The following is an 18690-nucleotide window of genomic DNA, read 5'->3' as shown; positions in this document are numbered from 1 at the left end:
GTGTGACTCTGCTTACACCTTGATTTTGGACATCTGACTTTTCAGACAGTGAAAGAATAAATGTTTCGAGCTACCCAGGTTGTGGTAATTTGTTACGACAAATTATATACGCACCTGTACAAAAGTCCTACAGGTGCCATCATGCCTAATGGAAAAGATGCATGGGCGCAGCCCAGGTGGCTCAGCGGTTTGGTGCCACCTTCAGTCCAGGGCGTGATCCTGGAGACCCGGGATCGAGTCCCACATCGGGCTTCCTGCGTGGAGCCTGCTTCTCTCTTTGCCTGTGTCTCTGCCTCTCTCTCTCTCTCTCTTTCTCTCTCTCATGAGTAAATGAATAAAATCTTAAAAAAAAAAAAAAAAAGGAAAAGATACATGGAAGGGAACTTCCTTGTCACCTGGAAGGTCACCTGGACCTTGTCACCTGGACTAAGTACCAGGCTGCTCTCCTTGGGGGCCGGGTCCTATAGACAGGGATTCAGAGGACCTTGTTCTTCCTGAGAGCAGAGCAGGAGAGAGAAGAAGGGGCAGCTCCAAGCACCTCAGTGCCGGGGACTTGGCTCTGACAGCCCTCAAACCTTGCACACATCGGTTCAATGTCCTGACTCTTGGTTTGCCTCATTTGTAAAGGTATAAAGTGGTTGTTGGTTCCCTTCCAGCTCCCAAATCCTGGGATCGCCCACAGGAGTCCTTAAACAACAGGCTATCCCAAAGCCTTTTCAGTGGTTGTTAATAGAGGAAGCAAAGGAAAAAGAGAAGAGGTGAAGAGGAGCAGAGAGAACAAGAGTCTGCTCAAATGATCAGGAACAAGCTTAATACATAAAAGTGGATTCACACTTGGGCTCATCCAAATAAAAATATCTAGACAAAGCTGTCTTTATTTCTTTTCCACCTTAATTAACTTGAACTTGGTCAGGGGTGGGGCACTGGTTGGCATGGAGGGCTGCAGGTGCCTTTTAGAATTTGGGTAACAATGACTCAGTCATCCTCAGTATACACTATTCAGATCATGCCCACTGATTGCCTGCAAAGTTTCACTTTCTTGACCTATTTCAGAAGGAAAACATAGACACCAGTCTCTACTGCAAACCCCTTTGTAAATATAGATTTCTAAGCTTCAGCAAACCTGTGACTCTTGTTGTCTCTTTGGTCTTCTCTGGCTGGGCCTTGAGGATGTGGGACAACTCAAACTGCAATGCCCACTCTCCACTGACCTTCTTTTGGAAGTTCGGTATTTCCTTTCTGTGTTGCCTTTCAAACCCATGACCCATGACTGCTTCAGGAAAGCCAAGTTGAATTTTTTTTCATAAATTGAATTATATTGTAAAAATTTACTTGGGTACTTCACTATTTAAAAGTCCCATGACAAGGCACCTAGGTGGCTTAGTGGTTGATCTTCTGCCAAGATCAGGTCATCATCTGGGGGTCCCGGGATTAAGTCCTGCACTGGACTCCCTGTGGCAAGCCTATGTCTCCCTCTACCTGTGCCCCTGCCTCTCTGTGTGTCTCTCATGAATAAATAAATAAAATTAAAAAAAAAGTCACATAACAAATCAGCAGGTAGTCGTCCACTTTTGAAAAGCAGTCTCTCTGGGGGCCTCTTCTGTCTTAGAGTGAGTTTGCACATAGTGGGGTGCGGCTGCACGCCCCACAAATCTTTCCAATCTTCTTTGAGACTCCCCATTGCCTGTGTTCCTGCCTCGGCCAACCTGCCAGGGGTGCTCTACAGAGTTCTGCAGGATGGCCTCCAGGCTATAGGAAGCAGCAAAGAGATTCTTGAAAGAGCGCCAGATGGAAAACACATGACAGTTTTGGATTCCTTCCAGGGCCCAGACAAGAAACACTACAAAGACGGTCATTTCTTCACAGGGACTTGAGAAAGAAAAAAAAAAAAAAAAAAAAAAAAACGTTACTAATGTCTCTTAAATTTTTCCACAGAGTCAGAAGTAAACAGACTTAGAAAGAGCATATATTTCATATGGACGTTCTCACAGGACATTTGTAAGATGTTAGAATCATAGCCTTGGTGGAGTGAAGAAAGCCCTGGACAAAAAACCGAGGGGCCCAAGTTGTAGTCTTGACACTGCTCTGTGCAAGGGAGAAGGGAGCCCCTTCCGAAACTGAACTGGGAGCTTCAGTTTGTCCTCTATAGAAGGGAAGGGAGTACCTCCTTCTTCTGGTTCTGGGAATGCAGACTGAAATAAATATAGTTTGTAAAGGTGGTATCTGTTGTACATGTGTCAACTATCATCAGGAAGCCCTCAGGGGGCATTTTCCTGAACGGCATATCCAACCATCCTTGGATGGTTAACATAACTCTTGATGGAGCAGGTGGGTGTCTTAAATGCCCAAATTCTTCTTTTTTCCCCCCTTTTTTGAAAAAAACAAATTAACTCTGGGACTCCTCATCTTGCGAGACAGCCAAAGATGTACACGTCCTGCGGTTCACCTGAGTATGTAGTGACTGCAGATTGGCATCAGAGTAACTTGCAGCCAAGGGATGTGTAGTGATCTCATGGGATCATATGCAAAAATTAGAGTGTTCAGCTTGGGGATAGAACAAAAAGAGGCATAACTCCAGAATACTCCCAGTTGCTGGAAAGTTTTAAGCCTCCAGACACTATCACATCCCCCCCCAACCATTATGTGCTTGAAAAAATATGTCCTCAAGTGGATCAAGGACAGTTTTCCCATAGAAATTATGCATAATTATGGGTCTCTGTTACTGTTCAAGAACTTGGCATTAAATGGACCATTGATATGCTGCAAGAATAAAGATACCATGGCTCCAAATCATTGTACTTAGTTAAACTAGAAATGTTATGTTCCATGTGATAGACAATTAGAACTAGACATAATTTGAGAAATAAAAAACAAAAAAATTATTATTGGTATTATTATCTGCACAGGAAACCCAGAAGTCTCTGTATCTATATTAGTACATTTAGCAAACACATATAGCAAGTTTAGTGGATGATAAATCAGCTTATTTTTCAAATTTTTAAAAGATTTCTTTATTTATTTGTGAGAGAGTGCAAGGAGGAGGAGTAGAGGGAGAAAGAGAAAGAGAATCCCAAGCAGACTCTCTGCTGAGCAGGGATCATGACCCTGAGATCATGACCTGAGCTAAAATCAAGAATTGGATGCTTAACCAATTGAGCCACCCATGCCCCCCAACTAATTTTTAAATTTTAAAACCAGCCACTAACTGTTAGAAATACTTTGTGGACTCCACCTCCTTCAGGCTGGTCAGCTATGGAGATCAAGTTTCCCCATATCTGAGTAAGTTTGGTGTTCATAGGTAGAGCTTCAGGCTTGAACAGGAAAGCCACAAAGGATGTAGCTTTGGATGCAATCAGATCCAATTGAAACCCTGGCTTCTCTATTTGGCACTTATGTAAATCTTGGTTTTCACCCATGCACAATGGAGACAGTGATGACACTTCTGACAATTCACAAGATGGCGATTTGGTTTCAACAATGCAAGTGGAGGTGCTCTAGAGCCAGAAACTCTTCAGAGTGGACCACTGCTATTAACGGAGTCCGTGAAAGCATAGACTGAAGCCACTAGGGCTTGGCTCTTCCACTAACACCTGCATAAGCTGAGGCTCTCCGGGCCTCAGCCTCTTCATCTTGGCTCTGTCAAGCAAGGATAGCAGTGTCCAACTCTCCGGGTTGTAGTGAAGACACAACGAATTACAAATTACTATGTGGAAAGCTCTTACAATACTGCCCGGCACATGGCAAGTGTCAGCTCTTACTGTATTTTCATATCTCCCCAGAAGGAAGCTGTTTAAAAAACTGCCTATCACAAATAATAAACTGTATTTAGAGTTTTTGTTTTGCTGTAAGGAATCTTTTTTTTTTTTTAATTTTATTTATTTATGATAGGCACACAGTGAGAGAGAGAGGCAGAGACATAGGCAGAGGGAGAAGCAGGCTTCATGCACCAGGAGCCTGACATGGGATTCGATCCTGGGTCTCCAGGATCGCGCCCTGGGCCAAAGGCAGGCGCTAAACCGCTGAGCCACCCAGGGATCCCTGCTGTAAGGAATCTTAAAGGTGACCCAGGCCAATCCCTTCTTTTAGGGAAAGAAATTGAGACCAGAGTGTTTCCTCCGGGATGGGTCACCCAGGGGCTCCTGACTCCCAATTCAAAATTTTCCTTGCTATTAGTCTCCTTTGTAAATAAAGATCTATATGAAGGCAACACTATCCCTATTAGCTAACCAAAGAGGTCACAAATCCCATAAACTATACCTTTTACAGATGAAGTAACTATGACTCAGCGTTTCAGGAATTTGCTAAAGGTTACACAGCTCTGAACCATCTGAAATTAGTTGAACAGCATTATGGTTACTGGAGTAACCACTAACTGGTTGTAGAGCCTGAAGCTAGTCACTTGATCTATTCCTTGATACTCGAGAGTGGTCTGTGGGTCAGCATCATCCCAGAGCTTGGTAGCAAGGCTGAACCTCAGGTCCCACCCCAGACCTCACTGAATCAGAATCTGCATTTGAAAGTTCCTTCTAGAAGCATTCCTCTTTTCTGCTCATCCATAAAGGAGGCCAGGGATATTTTAGGTGCTCCCTTCCAGCTCTAAAATGCTCTGGATTCTCTCGTTTCCTTTGTATCCCCATGATCTCCTAATTCTAAAGAAATATTTGAAGGGGAAAAGAGTTTACAAAAGCATCCTAAAGGTCAGGGTGAAGAGAGAGTGAGCAGAGGCAGATTTCTTTTCATTAGGGATATGGTTTGGGGGTGGCAGGAATTCTCCTAACCTTTGAGGGTCTGTGTGTGATGTTTGGATCCAATGATTGACAGGAACAGAGCCCTCTCTGCCAGGAGTCCAGGAGACCTGGGTGCTTGTCTCCTCTCCGCCACCAGAACAGCTGGGAAAGCTTACGAGATTGACCCAGTCCCCTGCCCTCTGAAATGAACAAATTGGTTCTCTACAGAGCTTTCATTTACACTATCAGAATCTGTTTTTTGTTTTGTTTTGTTTTGTTTTGTTTTAATAACCTGCTTATGTAACTTACCTGTGATTTCTTCGGGTGGGTTTCTAGCAGAGTGTTCATCTCTAACTCAGAAATTTGGCTTCAAAAAGAGACAAGGGTGTTCTCATTAAGGGCTTACCTTCACAATGACCAGGATTCCCCTGGGAATGGGGACCCGAGTGATTTTTCTACTCAGTTTATTTCCATCCTCCATGTTAAATAATTGTTCGATCACATTCCCTTTGGTCCCGACCTTACTTAAAAGGGCTGCCTTTCCTTGCACTCTGCTTATCCACCTTTTTACTCCTTTCTACAGCTCGGGGAGCACATGCCTGCGCTATCTGGGTGCTGACCACCCTGGCAGCAAAAGCAGTGTCCATGGAAACTAACCCAAGGGTGACCGAAATAGACCAAGTACATTTCATCTTTAAGAGGCTCTGCCTGCTTTTGCCTGGACTTATGCCCATTTCTCTGAGCTCCAGCTGAAGTTCATAGCTACAGAACATAAACCTCCTCTTCTCAATCCTTAGGCTTCACCTTTGCACACAGAGCAGCTTGGAGTTCTTCATATGCATTAGGCTAAAGAATAGTTTTCTGTTCTCATAAACATGGAAGTTTTAGAAGTCCAAAGTTGACTCTGAAAGTGACACAGAGCTACAGAAAGGTTTTGTTTGCCAAACACTTGCAAATCATTTTCCCTCCACAAAAGCTTTTAAAATGTCAGCAGCCTGCACATCTCTGCCTATGGGGCTGTTCCTAACACAGGCCCAGGGCAGTAATTTACTGCCCACAGTCCACCAGCCCCTGGACCCTGGGAAGGCTGTGAATATTTATGGACGGCCAGGCAGGGGTTTCCTGGAACTATCCAGGGGTAGCATCGTCCCTTTCACTCTCTCTATGGCACAGAAACATTTTTGTGAAGGTATTTTCATTTTAAATAAGTGAGCTCAACAAGTAAATACTAAGCAAGAATTAGTGAGAAAATGATGCCAAGGAGAATGAAGAAAGGTCTCTGGCGCAATAAGATTCCGGTTTCTTTTTTCCTCCTCTCTTTTCTTTTTCTGAGGGAGAGTACATGGAATACCCATATCCAACCTCTCTAAGTTCTGTGTGTAAATCAGAGATCTTTTCATGGGCTAAAAACAAATTCATGCATGGGGTTTGCTGGTGTGGGCTTCATCTCCCTGTATAGTTACCAGGTGAAGGAAATAGCTTCCCACTCCTTCCTAAGCAAGAAGTTGGAAAGATCAAACTTTGCTGTAAAGGCAATCATGAATTATCAAGAGAGAATAGAATTTATTTTTATTCACAAATGGGCCAAAGAGGTATCTGGGCAAAATAAGAGGAAGTTAAAACAGACCCATGGGCAAGAGGCACATCCAAGTTTCCCCAAATATATTATTACTCTCTGTTTGACTAACACAGTATTCATAAAGATAGGTGAGGAAAATAGCACATTATTTTCCCTCCAGAAAGGGAAATTTAACCTCTATCTGAAACGCATTACTGTATCATTTTAATTAAGGCATACTTCGAGCATATATTCAGCTGAGTAACCTATTCCCTCCCCCCATTAACCACATTCTCCAGGCACTGAACAGGATGTAAGAAGAACTGCCAAGTCACTACTGGATCATTTCTCGCTCTGAAGTTGCTTTCCCGGCATCGACTACATCTGACTCTACAGACGAAAAAACAGAAAATGATCTTCAAGAATGAAAAACTTGTATGGAGTTTTTTGCAATAGTTGTGAACAATTGAATGAATGCTGTGACCCAACTAATTTTATTTTGCTTTTGTACTGAATGAGTTGACAGATTTGAGAGAAAAGACAGATTATTTTTTTAATCCAGGCAATTTTGCAGATAAGGCTGCTGGAAATGTTAAAGGACTTCCAGCAATAGATGAACATTCATTTCAAATTGAGCTTTTAGCTGCATTTCATTCTGTAAGTTATTGTCTGTGCTCTCTTGTTCCTTGCTGTTTTCACATATAGGGCAAAGGTTTATAAAGAACTCAAGTCCCAGAGGACCCCAAGCAGCTATGAGATGTCAACTAGGCAGTTTCATTACTAGAAATCTAGATAAACTCATTTATTTTAAGACCAGGGAAATGACAATACCATAAAATAACTGGCTAGTTCTTCATAATAAATGAACAAGCATAGATGCTTTTATACACACACACATAAACACACAGACGGTACACGTCTCATTCAGCCAAACAGAACCTAAGGGCTTCTTACTCAGTGACTTGGAAGATCATTAGTTTTATTTGGAAATGGGAAAAAAAGAAAAAATACAATTGGGTCTTAACTGCTGAGGCCAGGAAAAAGAAGAGAGCTGTGCTCGAGTATTTTTATATTCTTCTGTGCATGAGTTCAGAAGGTCAACCATGTCTGTCTCCCACAGTATGACAAAATGACTGTCTTCCCAGCTCCTTGCTGCATCCTGGGGACCATCTACTCTTCCTTCCACCACCCCCCTTCTCATCCCCCATCTGAGCTCCTCCGAAGTCCATGTGGTAAGACTATGCTACAAACTAGTCTCTTTGGGGTGGTCATCTTCAGACCCTCAATCACTCATCTTCACTTCTCATAGAGTTTAGTTGTTCTTTTATCATCCTGTCACTCTCTCCACTGCTACCTTGTCATGATTCTTGAGGATTTCAATATCCACATAGAGAATTCTTCTAATAATTTCATTTCTTAATCCTCCCTCCCCCTCTTTGCCTCCTATGTGCTTGCCCTCTACCCCATTTCAAATAATCCATCCCACTCCAGACTTTATCATTATTAGCTGGTGTGCCCCTACATAATCTCGATTTCAAACATTCCACCTGATGACCACAGCATCCTATTTTTTCAGATGATTACCTCTAGAGTACAAACTTCATTAAACCTTTGGCCCCCTGGGACTTTTAAGCACCCCCTCTCCTATTTTTTTCATGGCTTCCCACCTCCTAGTGTCCTCTTCTCCTTCCAGACCTGCTTTTGATCCCTTGTTCTATAACTGTGATCAGTCCCTTGCACTGTTCTCAACTCCCTTTCCCCTCCTTGCTCCCTCCATTAGCTACAACATAATTAAATCCAACTTTGTGCCTTCTGTCTCATCTGGATCTAAATTATTAACCAAACCTCAGTGAGCCCAGAATGCTGGCCAGAAATTCTACACATTTCCCTGGTCAACTCACACTATGAATCTTTGAATCTACCATTTCATAATTCCTTTTCTATCCCTAACCTACTAAAATTTATTCCCCTTTCCTTTCTCTCAAGTAAAGACTTTCTTACTTCAAGGAAAGAGAGAATTAGTAATAAGAGAAATCCTAAAAGTTCCCACATTGTACCAAATGTACCAATCCACCTGCGTCTGGGCCCATGAACTACACCCTGATCCTGTTCCTTTGTCCCACACCTTCCTAAGGTCACTCCTTCCCTCAGACAGTGAATTTTATCCCTTAGAGGGAAGAGAATTTTCAAGGGCACCTCTCCTGCAGTTGTGCCCTCCTTTCACAAAATTGCCCATTTCTCTCTCAGTTTGATTATTGCAGTGAGCTCCCAGCCACGTTGTAATTGCAACCTTGGCATCTCTTCATCCCTCCACTACTTGCCACATTCTTCTACTCCTTCATAGCATATAAATTCTCCAAAGAATTATCTAAATGTACTGTCCCCCTAGTATCTCTCTAATCCTCTCTTGACCAGTCAGGTTTTGCCACTAAAACTCCTGTCAATCCAATCCAGTATTCATTTCTTGGTCTTCTTTCTTGATCTATCCACAGAATTTCTTTACACCCTAATGATTACCAAATGTCTGTCTGCAGCCTAGGTCATTCGTCTGAACTCCAGACATTTATTTTCCTGCCTTCCAGGAATTTTGATCTCACTCTTGATTACCCACCCAAACTCGCTTTTTCTCCCACCTTCCTCTTCTGGATAAATGACAACTCCATCTTTACAATTGGTGAAGCCAAAATCCTTGAGGTGTTCATTCCTTGACTTCTTTCTCTCAGATCCCTCTTCTAATATATCATGAAATACTCACAACTCTATCTTTGGAATGTATCCAGAATCTGGCCATGTCTCACGCCCTTTGTTCTGCTTCTGTTCTGCCATCATTTCTTAGCAAAATTATTGCAATAACCTTCTAATGTTCTTCCAGATTCTATCCTTTTGCTTCCCTTTCAGTGTGCATGTGTGTGTGTGTTTGTCTTAACACAACAACGAATGCTTTTAAGATCTAAAATCGACCTCTGCTCCAAATCTAACAAGAGCTTCTATCTCTCTCAGGATAAAATCCAAAATTTTCACCATAGCTTATACAACTCTACCTGATGACCCCTTGCTACTTCTCTATCTTCATCTCTTGTGGTTTTCTCTCCCTCACCCACTCACATCCAGCTACTTGGGCTCTTACCACACTTCCTTCTCTCAGATATCTGTCCATCTCACTTCATTCAGAGCTTTGCTCCAATGTCAAATTATCCAAGAATTTTCCCCTCTATTCTATTGAAAGTAGCCCCATGTCCTTCATCTTTTTTCTGTCTACTTACCCTGCTTTATTTTCCCTTCACCCTCACTACCACCTAACATATTTATTTATTATGTTACCTCCACTAGAAAGTGAGCTCCATATAAACAATGGTTTTGTTTCATTGCTGTGTCCCAAGCACTCTGAGATACAGTAGATGAACAGTAAATATGTGTTGAATGAACAAATTAATTTTTAATAAGAACATTTAATAATAATATAACCCCTAAACCAGATTCAACCACTGATTTAGTCTTTAGGCACTTTTTAAGCATCTTCTTTGGGCCAACAAAACCAGCTTCAAAACAAAAACATTACAACAGGAAGAAAATTTGCTCACGAAAGACGACATTGATAATTATTTAAATATATTTCTGTATGTACACTAAAATATCCATATACCAGAACCATATCCTAGTCAAAAGGAGAACACTGAGTATGACACATAGCCATCAGTTAAAGAAAGACACAAATGCCAAGATAGCATTTGCTTAATACATACATGTTGACTAAATGAACTAAAAGGGAACATAGATATTTGAAACTAATGATATACTATATGTTGGCTAATTGAATTTAAATATATATATGTATATATACACATATATGTATATATGAAGAGGAGATACATAATTTTTTCAAGAAAATATACATTTGACATTTTGATGGTCTGTAGAAGACTCTGAGTCATTGTAAATATATTATTTTTTACTACTAATAATTTGTGTCCTTGGTTCTCAAAAGAAAGAAAACAACTCTATATGCAAAAAACCCAAAAAAATTATTTGCAAGTTAATATCTCTGACCATTGTTCTGATACAATCTTGAAAATATTTCTGAAGTAGAAGGAGTTGTTTTTAAACATTTATTTACTTTGATCAGATCAGGAGAGGGACAATATGTATAGTCAGGTACTAATTCTCTATCAGCTATGTGGTTGTAAATATCTTTCCCAAGAATGTGACTTTTTCCTTTTTTTCTGATGGTTTTTACTGTACAGAATTTTAACACATTTAGCAGTTCCTTAATGATAAGCACTTTTTTTATTGTCTAGGAAATCCTTCCTTAACCCCAAGGTCATAATGGCATTCTCTAAAACTTTATAAAGAATGGTGTATTTTTTACATTAAGGCCTTTAATCCTTGATCTTTGTATATGGTTTGAGGCAAAGATAATACTTTATCTTTTATGCTAGAAGATTGATATCTTGTCTTTCATTGAATATGAAAACAAAATTTTATATTTATAACCTTCATCCTAATAGATCTTACAGTTTTTAGGGAAGAGAAGCAATAAATAAGTAAACAAGTATACAAATAGTATAGTGAATATTCATACAGAGCCTTCCTATGTGAGGTGCTGAGCTTTTTACAATGATTTAAGCCATTCAATCATCAGAATTTCTCTGTGAAGTAGGAGTAATTAACATCCTCATTCTACATATAATGAAGCTAAAAAAAAAAACAGTTCAATAACTTTCTCAAAGTTTCACCAATTATGAGAGAGCTGAGATTTTAATTTGGATTTCCATTCACCTCCACTATCTGTGCTTCTAAACCTGACACTAGACTGCCTCTCATCTGTGGTGCCGAAAAAGCGGGAACTGAAAGTCATGTGGGGGCCAGTTACTTCAGCTTATCCCAGTTGGAGCTCAGAGGAGTTTTCCAGAAAGGACATTTAGGCTAACACCTGAAGGATGGCAAGAAAGCAGCTTCTCTCCACCCCAGGAAGGTCCATAGTTACACTTCTCTGGATCTTAAACAGATCAGAGAGCACAGAAGGAATAAAGGCCTTTTTTTCTACCATTTAGGGTCACATATGTGCCATCCATACAGCAGACTGGACCCCAAACACAATGCTGCTTCTTTCTTAGTTAAGAAAGTCGGACACTGGGAAACAGCTTAATGTGCTCTCTGGATGGGTTCTCCTCTTATCCCTGTCTTCCCTCTGTACTGCTGACAAGACAGAGGAGCCTTTGTGAAATCCATGATGGGAGCTCACAAATTACACAGACTCGTCTGACCCAAGTCTGAACATATTAGTCAAGGCACTTGAAAAACATTATCTTCTTTCCCTCAAGATACTTCATTCACAGTTTTACCAGACCCTTATGTTATAAATCAAAGAGTTTGTTGTTTTTAAGTTGCTAAAGAGATGAGAAGTAGTAGAAAAGATTTCCCCATGAACCATGGAGGGACGCTGGAACTTTCTGGAAATATCCCTGAAGTGTTGTGCTGACTTAGGCCCTTGTTAACTTGTTAGCAGGGCTTGAGTACATACTCAGAAACATGAGGGGTTTCTCTCACTTGAGCCATACAAAGGCTACTTGCTTCCTCTTACAAACCCACCTCTGCTCTCTCCCACATTTTTCTTCCTATGTTCCTCTGAGTTCACAAATCATATTTTTTGGCCTGTGAATCAAGAAATATAATCAAATATGGGTAAAGCCCCCTCCTGAAGACCTCTGTAAGGCCATGAAATGCTTGCACTATTCTTGAGTCCTGGAAGGATAAAGATAAAGACAGGAGTCTGACTTCAATTAGAGAGGAGAACACTGCTGAAGAAAGGAACACTTTCAACATAGTTTGGTGTAAGACCTGGTGTGTGTGGCCAGTCAAGGGCATCTGAGGCCTAACCTGGCACAAAACCCACCCAGCTAGCTCTACCTCATTCTCAAATGTCTGATGGTTTTCTATTACTTGGAGAAGATTTATAGTTATGCTTTGAGAAGCCTGTGTCACTGCAGACACTCTGTTTTCTCCTGGGAAGAGGTGGGAAGATGCTATTCAGGCCTTCTAAGGCTCTTGTTATACTGAGTTAGTAATATGAAATAACACAATCCAGACATTTGCTGGGGAGAATGATGTCAAGTTGACATGGGCCCAATACTTATTCAAAAGTCCAATAGAAAAAAGCAATATTCAGAACTGTTTGAAGGATCAATGTCAATTTGTTCTTCTAGGTGTCCACAACTATCCTCTTGGCTTAGGAAGATTAGAAAGAATCCAGGCACACAGATTTCATTTTATTGGATCCCCAAAGAATTGCTTTTTATGAATTATGCTTTGGGGATCCCAAGAGCCCAAATAAGAGTCATTACTAGAAAAATCTTTATAAAACTCCAACATCTAAGGAAAGGATATTGCTGAGGACATCAATCACTATGTCATGTTTGTGAGTGTCCCAGAAAGAATTACCTATCTTTAGTAAGAATATTAATTAGAACTTTTCTCGGTAATGTGTCTTGTTGTTTTCCATCTTAAAAATATTGTTGATTGCTTAATGATCAAGTTCATTGGTTCAACCCAACCAAAACAGGTTTAGATAAATACACATTTTTGAAGCCTTCATTATATTCTTATCCTGACCTATCTTTCTTCTTTTACCTAAATTATAGTTGCCATCATATCTTTTATTATACATGTTATTATAATCAGCTAACTCATTCCTGAAATTAGGAAGAATATAAGTTAATAAATAACTTTGTAAAGTCTAAAAGATCAATGAACTTTAAGTTCTGCATATCCTCAAGGTCAGTGCCTGAAAAATCGGTGAATGATGTAAGATGCATCACTTCTTACAGAGACTATCTTTCCAAATCTTAAGGAAAGTGGTGGGGGCAGTTCAATTTTGCTATGTTGAAAAAATATCCTACCCTATACCTATAGCTCCCATCTCTATTTTTTTGGCCTTTGGAATGTGATTATTTGGAATTTCTGATTGCACCCCTTGTCTTAATCACAAAGGTAACATTTGTGTTATTTTATTTATTTTTTTAAAGATTTTATTTATTTATTCATGAGAGACACAGAGAGAGAGAGAGGCAGAGACACAGGCAGAGGGAGAAGCAGGCTCCATGCAGGGAGCCTGACGTGGGACTCGATCCTGGGACTCTGGGATCATGCCCTGGGCTAAAGGCAGGCACTAAACCGCCGAGCCACCCAGGGATCCCACAAAGGTAACATTTACAACATGCTGTTAGATTCTACATTCAAAGTATTCTGCCTTTAAGATGGCCCTGGACTAATTGAGAATATGAGGTCATTAGGCCTCATTCTTTCCACCATTATGTTCTTACTATACTCCATAGTTCTCCTTGTATCCTTTTTATATCATAAGCTCTCTTATATGTATATGTTGTTAAAAGCTATGAACTCCTTTTTAGAACTAGGTGGAATATAAATTAATAAATACTTTCTCATAGTCTGAAAGCTTGCTAACCTCTAAATTACAAATACCCATGAGGTCACAGACCTTCAAGCAGACAGTATGGTGTTACCACACTTATAGTAGACAGGCTAATGCTTCCTCTAAAGATGTCCACATCCTAATTTTCAAAACCTCTGGATATGTCACTAACATGGCAAAGAAACCTTGCCAATATGATTAAGGCTATAGAACATGAGCTAGGGGAGATTATCTTGAATTATCCAAGAAGGATAATAAAAGGGAGGCAGCAAGGTACGGGTCAGAGGAAGAGATATGATGATGGAACTAGGGATGAATCAGAGATTAGAAGATGGCTACGCTGCTGGCTTTGAAGATGGAGGAGGAGCTATAAAGCCAAGCAACACAAATAGTTTCTAGAAGCTAGAAAAGGCAAGAAATCTAGAGCCTGTAGCAGAAATGCTTTTGCCAACAATACCTTAATTGTAAGCACAGTGGGACTTCCAGCTTCTAGAGCTATAAGAATAAATTTGTGTTGCTTTAATAGAGAAAATTTGTGATAACTTGTCACAGCAGCAGTAATCTAATACAACACTCCTTGAGAATTCTAGGTTACTTCCACATTACAATTGTGTATGGTTTCCCTTTTTCTCTCTTGCCCCACAGACTTTAAAATCACTCATTTTTCAGCCCCAAGTTTGGTCACAGTATATGGTCTAGATTATACCACCCTGCCTAGGATTGTTCAGCTTTGAACTTCATGCCTCCATTTTTGCATTGATACCCCTGTTCTGCCTGGGTAGTTTGCCCATACAGAATATCATGTTTCATCATTTGCCACTTTAACTAAATGGTGTCCACCTTCAGAGGGCTGACAACTTCCCAGATCTCTGGAGTGCCCACTGGGCAATCTATCCATCTTCATGCATTAGGACTCAATGCCATCCAGCATAACTGTTGCAATAAAGGAAATGTCCTATCTGTATGTCCAACATGGTACTCACTCATCATATGTAGCCATTGAGCACCTGAAATGTGACTAATGTGGAGAGAAGATTCAAGCAAAACCACAAATAAAAAGGTGAAATAACAATTGACACCACAGAAATATGAACAATAAGAGAATATTAGGAAAAATTATATGCCAACAAATTGGACAGCCTATAAGACATGGACACATTCCTAGAAATGTATAGCCTACCAAAATTGAAGCAGGAAAAATTGAAAATTTGAACAGACTGATTACCAGCAATGAAATCAAATCAATAATCAAAAAACTCCCAACAAACAAAATCGGGGACCAAGTAGCTTCACAGGTGAATTCTATCAAATTTGTTTTTAAAGACTTATTTATTTATTTTAGAGAGAGAGAGAGAATGGGAGAGAGGGACTGAAGGAGAGAGAGTCTTAAGCAGACTCTCTGCTGAGCACAGAGCCCGATCCAGGCTCGATCTCATGACCCTGAGATCAGGACCTGAGCTGAAACCAAGGGTCAGACACTTAACTGACCGTGTCACTCAGGCTCCTCTCTACAATACATTTGAAGAATAGTTAATATCTATTCTTCTCAAACTGTTAAAAAAAAATAGCAGAGGAAGGAAAACTTCCAAATTCATTCTATGAAGCCCAAATTACCCTGATAGCAAAACCAGATAAAGAAACCACAAAAAAAAAAACTACATGCAATATCTCTGATGAACATAAATATAAAATTCCTTAACAAAGTATTAACAAACTGAATCCAACAGTATATTAAAAAAAATCATTCACTACAATCAAGTGGGATTTATTCCTGGGATGCAACGGTGGTTCAATATTCATAAATCAACCAATGTGATATATCACATTAATAAGAGAAAATATAAAAACCATATGATAATTTCAATAGATGCAGAAAAGCATTTAATAAAGTACAATACCCATTCCTGACAAAAACCTTCAACAAAATAAATTTAGAGGGAACATACTTCAACATAATAAAGGCCATATATGAAAAACCCACAGTGAACATCATTCTCAATGGGGAAAAACTGAGAGCTATTCCCCCAAAGGTCAGAAACAACACAGGAATGTCCATTCTCACTTTTATTCAGAATTGTATTGGAAGTCCTAGCCACAGCAGTCAGACAACAAAAAGAAATAAAAGGCATCCAAATTGGTAAAGAGGAAGTAAAACATTCACTATTTGCAGATGACATGATACTATGTATAGAAAACTCTAAAAAATCCACCAAAAATACTAGAATAGATAAATGAAGTCAGCGAAGTCACAGGAAACAACAACAAAAAAATGTACAGAAATCCTTCATATTTCCTTTTTTAAAAGATTTTTATTTATTTATTCATGAGAGATGAGAGAGAGAGAGGCAGAGACACAGGCAGAGGGAGAAGCAGATTCCATGCAGGGAACCCAATATGGGACTCGATCATGGGACTCGATCCTGGGACTCGATCCTGGGACTCCAGGCCCTGGGCCAAAGGCAGGCGCTAAACCGCTGAGCCACACAGGGATCCTCTATCCTTCATATTTCTGTATAGTAATAGTGAAGCAGTAGAAAGAGAAATTAAGACAGCAATCCCATTTACAAATGCACCAAAAATAATAAAATATCTAGGAATAAACTAAGCCAAAGAGTCAAAAGACCTATACTCTGAAAACTATAAAACATTGACAAAAGGAATTGAAGATGACCCAAAGAAATGAAAACATATTCCATGCTCATGGATTGGAAGAACAAATATTGTGAAAATGCCTATACTACCCAAAGTTATCTATAGATTTAATGCAATTCCTATCAAAATACCAGTAGCAATTTTTACAAAACTAGAACAATCCTAAAGTTTGTATGGAGAAAGACCTCAAATAGTCAAAGTAATCTTGAAAAAGAAAAAAAAAATGGTATCACAACTCCAGACTTCAAGTTATTCAGACTTCAAGTTAAGACTACAGTTATTATATAACTGTAGTAATCAAAGCAGTATGGTACTGGCACAAAAACAGACACATAGATCAATGGGACAGAATAGAGAACCCAGAAATAAACCCACCGTTAGAGGGTCAATTAATCTTCGACTAAGGAGGCAAGAATTCACAACGGGAAAAGGACAGTCTCTTCAACAAATGATATTGGGAAAATTGGACAGCTACATGCAAAATAATGAAGCGGAACCACTTTCTTACACAGTACAAAAAAATAAAATAAAAATGGATTAAAGACCTAAATGTGAGACCTGAAACCACAAAAATCCTAGAAGAGAGCAGAGGCAGTTATTTCTCTGACATTGGTCATAGCAACATCCTTCTAAATACATCTCATGAGGCAAGGGAAACAAAAGCAAAAATAAACATTGGGACTTTGTCATAATAAGAAGCCTCTGCACAGCAGAAGAAACAATCAACAAAACTAAAAGGCAACTTACTGAATAGGAGATGATATTTGCAAATGATATGTCATATGTTATCCAATAAAAGGTTAGTATCCAAAATATATAAAGAATTTATACAACTCAACACCTCCCCCCCCCCAAAAAAAACAATCGAAGTAAAAAAATGGACTAAAGACATGAAGAGATATTTTTGCAGAGAAGACATCCAGATGGCCAACAGACAGAAGTTCAACATTACTCATCATCAGGGAAATGCAAATTTAAACCACAATGAGATACCACCTCCCACTTGTCAGAATGGCTAAACTCAAAAACTCAGGAAACAGCAAGTGTTGTGAGGATGTGAGGAAAAACAAAAACAAAAACCAAATCCTCCTGCATTGTTGGTGGGAATGCAAACTGGTGCAGCCACTGTGGAAAACAGCGTGGAGGTTCTTCAAAAATTAGAAAAATAGAGCTACCCTTCAATCCAGTAATCATGCTCCTGGATATTTACCCAAAGAATATGAAAACACTAATTCAAAGGGGTACATACACCCCTATGTTTATTGCAGCATTATTTGCAATAGGCAAACTATGGAAGCAACCCAAGTGTCCATCAATAGATGAATAGATAAAGAAGATGTGGTATACATACCACATCTGGAATATGTGGAATGTGGAGTATTGCTCAGCATAAAAAAATGAAATCTTGCCATTTGCAACAACATGAATGGAGCTAGAAAGTATAATGCTAAGTGAAATAAGCCAGAGAAAGACAAAGACTATATGATTTTATTCATATGTGAAATTTAAGGAACAAAACAAATGAACAAAGAAAAAAAGAGACAGATTTTTAAAAGACTCTAAACTACAGAGAACAAACAGATGGCTCCCAGAGAGGAGGTGGACGGGGGATGGGTGATTCAAGTGAAGAGGATTAGGAGTACACTTGTCATGATGAGCCCTGAGCAAAGTATAGAACTGTTGAATCATTATATTGTACACTCTATGTTAACTATGCTGGAATTTTTAAAAAGAGAGAGGAGGGTAAAAGAAAAAAATGTGATTAGTGTGCCTGAAAAACCAAATATTTTATTTAATTTAATTAATTTTAAGTTCATTTTAAATAGCCACACATGACTAGTGGTTACCACATCGGAGAGCACAGCTAGGTTTTCACTAAATGCTTATTGATGATGAATAATTGAAGTCATCATGTACCTTCAATCCTTAAATTCAAATCAGTAAATTTTCTTCTTACTTTAGAAAAAGGCAGTCATCATGAAAAATATCTGAAAATTAAAGACATTTATCCATAAAATAGGCTTCAGTTGTGTGACAGAATGATCGGTACTTAAACCAAATCCCCCAAACTATTAAATCCCTGCACATGATGCCATTACCTTCAGGAACTCATAAAAGGAAATGTCCTTAATTAAAAGTGTGATTTTTTTTCTGTGTGTGGCTCTGGGGACTTTTAAATGTCTGCGTATAAATAAACCATATTTGTAGTTGGGTTTGAAGGCATGCCTTTACTTTGTTCAGTTCCCAGGTTATACTGTTGCTCAGTTACCTAAGAATCCAGGTCTGCTGCTGGATTAGAGAGAATGGCAGCCTGTGCATTTTTG

At 39.4% G+C, this 18690-nt stretch overlaps 1 long non-coding RNA gene across 2 annotated transcripts in view; it reads right to left on the bottom strand.

Annotated features, from left to right (window-relative positions):
* Positions 1-18690, bottom strand: part of LOC112644616 (uncharacterized) — a 70736-nt gene that overhangs the window by 15768 nt on the left and 36278 nt on the right. The window lies entirely within an intron of this gene.

Source organism: Canis lupus, chromosome 1, assembly GCF_003254725.2.
Source record: "Canis lupus dingo isolate Sandy chromosome 1, ASM325472v2, whole genome shotgun sequence".
NCBI lineage: Eukaryota > Metazoa > Chordata > Mammalia > Carnivora > Canidae > Canis > Canis lupus.
This window is presented reverse-complemented; position numbering and strand designations above follow the sequence as displayed.